The 8,286-nt window shown below is 29.7% G+C and overlaps 1 long non-coding RNA gene across 1 annotated transcript; it reads right to left on the bottom strand.

The window, feature by feature from the left end:
• Positions 1-1,553: 1,553 nt before the first annotated feature.
• Positions 1,554-3,965, bottom strand: LOC143051193 (uncharacterized). Its single transcript, XR_012970639.1, has 3 exons — positions 3,887-3,965; positions 2,570-2,609; positions 1,554-1,890 (listed from the first exon to the last, which is right to left on the bottom strand). It is a non-coding gene; the product is annotated as an uncharacterized LOC143051193 (long non-coding RNA).
• Positions 3,966-8,286: the final 4,321 nt, after the last annotated feature.

Below are 8,286 nucleotides of genomic sequence, written 5' to 3'. Positions count from 1 at the left end.
ATACACAACGATTCATTTATACACGAACTGTAACATATTTTTTATGATACACCAGCAAAGCATCTCTTTTTATATACATGAAATATAAGACATTAAAAAGAAATTGGTAATATTTTTTTTTCATGATGTAATACTTCACCTCCTGAACATGTCTTCCGAATCATTTGCACGCCTTGAAATTAAAATAGTTTATCATCGTGTTTCCATTATTTTGCATTTCCCGCTGGTGAACAATTGTTCTAATGAATGTTTGAAAAAATACCTGAACGTCTTTTTCAAATCAATATCTTACAATTCGTTTAACTCCCGTCGGGTACAATCTAAGTCCGCGATTTTCTATGACATCCATTGAATCGTCCTCCGTTATACATAACGACATCGGTACAAATTTCTTTCACACAATATTTAAGAGACTGTTTAAATAGTTCAATGAACAGTAAGCAGCCAGACTGCTTTTCGTGATCCTATATTCCATTTATAAGCAAGTAGTTCGATATTTGAATGTTTGCCTTATCAAAAAACCGATAACTTTTTAAAAAGAAATTAAAAATTAAGAAGAATTGTTTTCTCTTTTGTCATCTGGAAACACAACTGGTCTCTTTAGAAATTAAGAACTTTGATATGTTAATAATTAAACATGAAAACCACCTATTTAATTTCTGTTCTGTTAAGTGACTGTTCTGATATAAAAGAAAAGAAATATTTTGTCATTTAACAGAGTGAAGGGTATTCTCGTCTTAAAAAAACGGAGGAAAGGATTGTTTCTGCCAAGACAGAAACGTATACTGTAAAACCCCATTTGACAACAAAACAAGAATTGAATATCGGAGTACTCTGCAGTGTCCATTATTTAGAAGAATAACTAATGACCTGACATAGGTCATAATTTTATGCCGTGACTTGGTGAAGAACATTTACTTGAAACTTGATCTGACCTGACGTTGGGTGACTAAAAATACAATTGAAAGTAGGTATTCTTGTTTAGCAGCATTGTGTTATTTTTTTCCAATGAGTCTTTTAACATGTAGTCACTATAGTGTCCCAGAATCGCATGTGATGATACTTTTATATACAAAAAAAAAACGCCAAACTTGATTTATTGCAATTTAAATGACCCTTTCCGCATTGGTTGATTTTTTTGACAAGTCGAAATATAACCACACACCTTAACTCAAAAGTAATGTTGAAAACATTTACATTCGTAAAAACAATACCTTTTGGGATGGAATATGCGCTCATATATATAGATATCAATAAAAAGTTTTTTAGTGGTTGCAGCTGTGAAGTAAATAAAATGCCCTAATTGACAATATCTATGTAAACATTCGAAAACATCCATGTCTAACAAACTGGCTCACATGAACGAACATCTAACGAACAATAATTAAAAATGCATGCTCCTGTCTTGTTCTTTGTAAACGTATCTAAGAAACCCTTAGTAAGATGTGACAATCATTCAAGTCAAAGTTGTCTATCACTCTGCTGACATTTTAACAATTGAATTTGTATTTTCATTTATTGTTAAGTATTAATAATAATATGCCATTGACAATTATTAACTTGATATATTAAGAACATTATAGATAACAGCAATATGCGAATCGATAACCATACTTGTTATTTTTAGCTCAAAGTGATATGTTCCTCCCCAATCGTAACCAAACCAGTACAATCCTTCATCGCTTGCTGTTACATTATTTATCTGAAATTCTAAAATATTGGGACGTAACACTATGTCGTATCTGTTTGATTTAAAAGGCTGAAGGAAAACAAATCTTTTTTTCCCATAACCAAAATATATTTGTGTAGTATTTGTTTTAACGGTGAAATTCATCGTTGACCCTGCCGTAGTGTAAAATTTGAAGATTGCGTCTGTTAGTAGGGCTTGTTCTGAAATAAAAAAAAAATAAAAAGAATAAAACATACTTTAAAATAACAATCATGATTTAGTTTCAATGTTGTTGTTATAAAATGTTATATCAATATATGTTTCCTAATCTTAACATTGGTCTCTTTGCTGAACCTAAGAAAGGCTGTTCTGTATGGGTTTTTTCGAAGCCAGAATAACCGTACCTTTCTGATAATCATTTCACAATAATGAGTAAGGTCGGACAGGGACTAAATCAAAACTGTTGAGAAAGACATGAGATTCGGTAGACTATATTTGTGTATGTGAGATCGTTACAATGGAAACAATTTTCGGTTTAAATCAAAGAAATTGTCATCATAGTGTAATCATATGTGTTTTTCTTTCTGAATATGCGTATTTGACACTTGATGTAAAGCAATCAATTTGTGTATGTGCATTGTAAATAGTCAATGATTTTTATTAAATTGGAACACATGTAAAAGTTATTTTAATCTTTTCGGAGGACCTATGATGATTAGAATTTGATAGGTAACGTGTTGCTTAATCTTTTAATGGTTACATTATCTTATTTGAATTTCTTGTCATTTTCTCCTATTTTTTCAATGGTCATTGGCAGTTTTTTTCTATGAGTTTCAAATGTTCCGTTACTATCAACACTTTTAATATTTGTTAGCATATGCAAATGTACCATAATCTTACCTTGTATAAATAACCAAAGAAGACAAATCTTTACGAATATCTAAAAAGAAATAAGTTATTGATATTCTAAATATATCAAAAATTGATACCAGATTTACGGTTTCAAAAAAATAATAAAAATATTTTTTTCGACAGACACTTAATGCATTATATACCACGGAATTATTGAGTTTTTTTCACATGTACATTTAATATGTATTATGTTAGACTCACATCAACGTTAGGTCACTACTTGTCGATATTCAATGTGACAGCACGTTCTTATATCAGTGTTCTGTATTGTCACCATCATATTGACGTGCAATATCAAATCATCGTCCAATTATTCAAAATGTCATATCAACTTGTGTATGTCCATTATTTTCTCGATCAGTGTGTTTTTAGTTTTTACGTTTATATCGATTGTCGTTTCGGGTGTGAGTAAGCCTGCTTTAATAAACAATTTATCTCGTGTGTAGTTATCGCAAAAGAAAGGTAATTGTCAGAAAATGGCAATATGACAATAAAACAACAAACGACATAGTACATGCATAGTTATATGTCTGTGAACGACGTTGACCATCGTACTACGTTGTCGTGTATCTTTAGTTTTAACCAAATATTGAAAGAATTTGTGATATTTATTTCATAAAACGGAAGTTCATGTTTGTCGAGACTTCGACTATTGCCGAAAAAGCGAGACATAGCGATTCTACATTCCGTCGGGATCGTCATCGTCGGCGTCCACAAATATTCACTCTGTAGTTAAAGTTTTTGAAATTTTAAGAACTTTCTTAAACTACATTATAAATGCATCTTGGATTTGTACCAAACTTTTTTTTGGACAAAAATTTGCGTATGATCATAACATAGTTTCCAGTCCATTTTTTTCCCATATTTTACTTATAAACGGACACAGTTTTTCTTCCAGTTAACATTGCATAAAGTCTGCAGTTAGAGTTTTAAATACTTTATTAGTTTCATAAACTATTCTTGGTTTTTATTAACTTCGACCGAAGCTTCTTATAATCAACATATGGTATTGAGATGATTTTTTTAGTATCTATTTTTATCATTTTTGTTGAGCCTGTGATTAACATCAAAGGTAGGCGAGACATTGGGTTCCGCGGAACCCTTACGTTTTCTTTTAAAGACGTAGACACTATGGACCAGGTATTACAAATTAACAATATACAGAGAAGTGATATATTACAAAATGACATAAATGTTTGAGTCAATTTAACGCTAATACCGCTATTAAAGGCTCTGCTATGATAAAATATAAGACAAAGCGTGTAAAAGTTGTGATGATAAAAATCTACAAAACATTAGACTTACCATACTGAATATTTACTTTATATGTACTGGTTCACGTTTCCTTGCTTCTAATTCTAACAACACACTATACACTGCTATATAAAAAAATCATATCTCGTTATATTTTGTCCGGATTTCAACTGTATATTTTTACAAGTGGGAAATATTATATGATACTCGACATCAACATAGATATATTCAATTATACTTATTTTCTTAACACATATTGCATTTGCTGAAGTCATAAAAAAACAAATATGAAGTCTTTTTTGCATACCTTTTCTCTCATTTTTTTTACAGATTCTATGTTTTTGTATTTTTTTTATCCAGTATAAACGTTTTATTCTAAAAGATTCCCTACGTACAATTACCTAAGGCGTCCAGGTAACAGGTAAAGGTCCTTGTTTTGAGCATTTTTGGGTCCTGTATTGTAACATTTAAAGGCATTTCAACCGGATATTTATTAAGAAAATCAAATCGAAGCTGCTGAAGACACATCTTTATTTACAACAACAGTATCTAAGATTTACTTGAACTACGTAAAGCTATAAAACAAACTTTCAAAAAATGAAGGTCAGAGTGATCTATCATAATAATGCAAAGGTGATGCGACACCTCTTAATGTAAATAGTTTAATGTGAAACTCGCAAAATATGTTGTGCACGTTCTGATGCCCTGACTGTTGTACCCCTATTTTTGACATTTTTACTCTTTGAGTACGTTTTTTTTGTTCATGCATCGTTGACAATGTAATGGAATTTGATGCGACTGTCATACAAGTGAGAGGTTTAGCTAGCTATCAAACCAGGTTCAATCCACCATTTTCTACATTAGAAAATGCCTGTACCAAGTCAGGAATATGACAGTTGTTATCCATTCGTTTGATGTGTTTGGACTTTTGATTTTGCCTTTTTATTTTTGATTTTCCTTTTTGAATTTTCCTCGGAGTTCAGTATTTTTTGTGTTTTTACTTTTTAATCACTTACATGCGCCCGCAAATGATACATAATTATTTATGTATTTTGTAAATCAGGCTTTGATGTTGTACATGGTCATTAAATAAAAAAAAATGTGTATCAAAGCTTTTTATCATAAACAGTCAAGGGCATTACTTAAACAAGTAACAATTAAAATTACCTATACAAGTAATGTTGAAAACGAGGCTTATTTAAATATAACTTATATAAGTTATTTTTCTGAATATTATTTTTATAGGTGTCCAAGAATACAGAGCTTTAAATAATTTTCACAGTTATCTGGTTATTTTTCCCATGATATATAAAAACTAATTCTTCAGAAACACTAATTAACTTTCCGACGCACTTATCTTTCATACCGACGCTTCTGGGTCAAAGATTGGTCTCTTGGGACTATTAAATTATCATTTTCCTCTAAAATCTTGAAGGTAGACTGATATAAATAGATAGATACTTGTGAATTAATTAAGACCTGAAGTTATTTATAATTTGTAACCTAAATCAATTACCTATGTGCCTTAGATAAGTGTAATTGCTATTTTTTTTCAAAAATGTTTAAAATAACTTATTCAAGTAATATTTTTGTTATTATTTTCAAAGTAACCCTTCATCTCTATACTCCTCTCAAATTTGATAAATTCTTTATTTTATGATATAAAATGTAGTTTAAAATCATGAAAACTACATTTAGTCTATGTTTCTATTGAAAATTAAAATAACTCTATTAAGTAATTTTATTGTATTTAAAATAAAAAATTACTTACATAAGTAATTAAAAAAAATAACTTGTTTAAGTAACGCCCCTGACTGATAAAATCAATACTATGAATTATTGTACAAGTTATATTTGTATAATTTATTCTAAGTCAAAATGTGTACAAATTGTGTTGGGTTCAAGCACTTTTTGTACCAATTTCAATTTGTAAAAAGTCGAAATACAATTTATAATTTGTAAAATGATTTGGTACAAATTAATAATTGTACATGAGCGTGCCTACCCTTTAGGGCCACCTGATATCATACATGGTAATTGAGAATGTTCGTGTATTCCCTAGTTCTCTTTGTTGTGTTTGAGTACTGTATTTTTTTCTTTGTTTTAAGATTTTTGCCATCGCATTATCAGGTTGTTTTGATGTTATAGTTTATGTATCTAATTGGTATATTTTTGCAATATTTTATTATGTCATTGGATCATGCATTTAAAATTAAAAAAAATGAAGAATATACCTACTATAAATGAAAAGAGGAAGTAAAAAGAAGGTGCAATTTTTCAAAAATCCTATTATTATGTGATATGATGGCTACGATTTTGTTAATGGTGTTGATGATGATGCGTGCAATTATTTCAGACAGACTAAAATAAAGTAGGATAACGAGCAGGATCTAACAAATTTTGAAAAGGTCACTACTCGAGAATGAAGTAGAATGTCTTAATATTTAGTATCTATGATATTATATTTCTTCGGACGATACAGATAATACGTTGTAACTTTAAATCTTCAATTTGCATACTATCTTTTTCTGTTATTTCATCAATTCAGATGTAATGACGATTTTGCAAAGTTTTTAATAAAGTTTATTCCATTCACGTATTATGGAAGAATTAACAAAACCGTGTTAAGGGGTAGTCTTTAAAAATGTAACAATAATTTGTTGAACATTTCCAACGAACAGTTTGATGTACTGAGTTCTATAAGTTTGACTGTTCCTCTGATATCTTTCGCACCTCTTTCAGTGAACATTGAGTGACAAGATTACAGAGGTGCTGGTGTGCTTGGTTTCAATTTAACTTCTTTTATTTTATCGTTTTTTTTCAAATAAAGGTTCCCATCTTAACCAAGAATTTTGATTGTTTATAATGGATTGAAAACAACATGCTATCAGTTTCATGCGTCCCGAAATATTTTTTTCTACACCTTATTTCACAAGAAACGCTACAAACCGAGCACTTGGAAGCTAATAATGAGAACCGAGCACTTTAATGTCAAGAAATAGAAACGAAATAGTTGAAAAACTGTAAAACCGAAACGGGACCTAAACCAATAGCCAAAACATTCGATGTCAGAGGGCGTTGAAACGTAGTTATTTGTTATTTCAGTCGTTGGTAGACATGTAATTTTTATTGGTTTTATAAAAAAGGTTGTCACAGGAAAATATACAAGTACATGTATATTTGTATTGTTTAAATTGTTTTTATGTACATGCAATACACAAAAAATAGCTCAGATGTATGATTGCCTACAATACAACTCTGCACTATACACTTAATGACATAGAAATAACAACAATAGGTTACCATACTGCATCCAATTTAGTTCGTTTATTAAGTCAAAGCTGAGTTTGAGTAAAACCGAAGCCACAGTATTCGGATTTCGAACGTTTAATATGATGACTACTTTTGGGGCTATTGTCTCGACAAATTAACGTCCATTGAAGCAACTCTATTGGAGGTTGCAAGGTTTTCTATTCCATGTTCAAATGTATAGTCCTTTTTAACAAAATTTACTTTTTCAGTATGTTTGGTATGCATTCAGTTATTATGAGCATTCTTTAATGGGGTGTATTTGACTGTGAGGCAAATAACTAAATAGTTATTCGACATATCAGATAATAAAAGAGAATGGTTAATGTTTTTAGCCCCCAAAAATGTTGAATCATCGCTAAATTCTATTTCAGAAAATATCAAATTGATCCAACACTCATGTACAATTATTCAAACACAATGTCTCATTCATAATTGTTACAATAACCTAATATTCTATCATTATTGCGGACATACTTGTATTTTTAATAACAAACAATAAAAATATCGATTGAAAACTTCCTCTGTTGAAGAGCTTGAGGTTAATACATTAAGGAAACGGAAACTGTGATTTAGATTTAAATTATCAATTAGTGATATCTAAACAAAAATTAAATTAATGTTATAAAGTCAATTTTAATTATCATTGTTTGTTTATATAAAAACAAAAAATAAAAAATAAAAAATAAAAAAAAGGTGATAGTTCTGTTTCACATGCGAGTCCACTTTCATTATACTATGGTGTTCAAGTATGTCTATTTTGTTACTGCCTTTAAACATATTTTTCCCCATGCATAGCATAATGAGCGACTGTGTTTCTGATAAAGAGTCATGTGTCAAGACAAAATATATAATCTGAACCATAAATGAGAACAAATATCTATAAAAATGTTTTATCGTTACATGGTTTAATCAAATAGTCAATAATCAACGACTTATTTTCATAAAATCGTATCATATGTAAACAGAAATATGATATAAACATTTCACATTCTGAAATAAGAATTAATTTCAATAATCGTGTTTCCTTGTTTATTTATTCGTTTTGTCTCTAAAATTTCTTGTAAATTGTTGGTCTTTTGTAGTATAATGACAAATCAGGGTAGGTTGTAACAATCACAAATCGTAGAAAGACAATACCA

Source organism: Mytilus galloprovincialis, chromosome 11 (assembly GCF_965363235.1).
Source record: "Mytilus galloprovincialis chromosome 11, xbMytGall1.hap1.1, whole genome shotgun sequence".
Taxonomy (NCBI): Eukaryota; Metazoa; Mollusca; class Bivalvia; order Mytilida; family Mytilidae; genus Mytilus; species Mytilus galloprovincialis.
The sequence above is the reverse complement of the archived record's forward strand: the minus strand, read 5'-3'. Positions and strand labels throughout refer to the sequence as shown.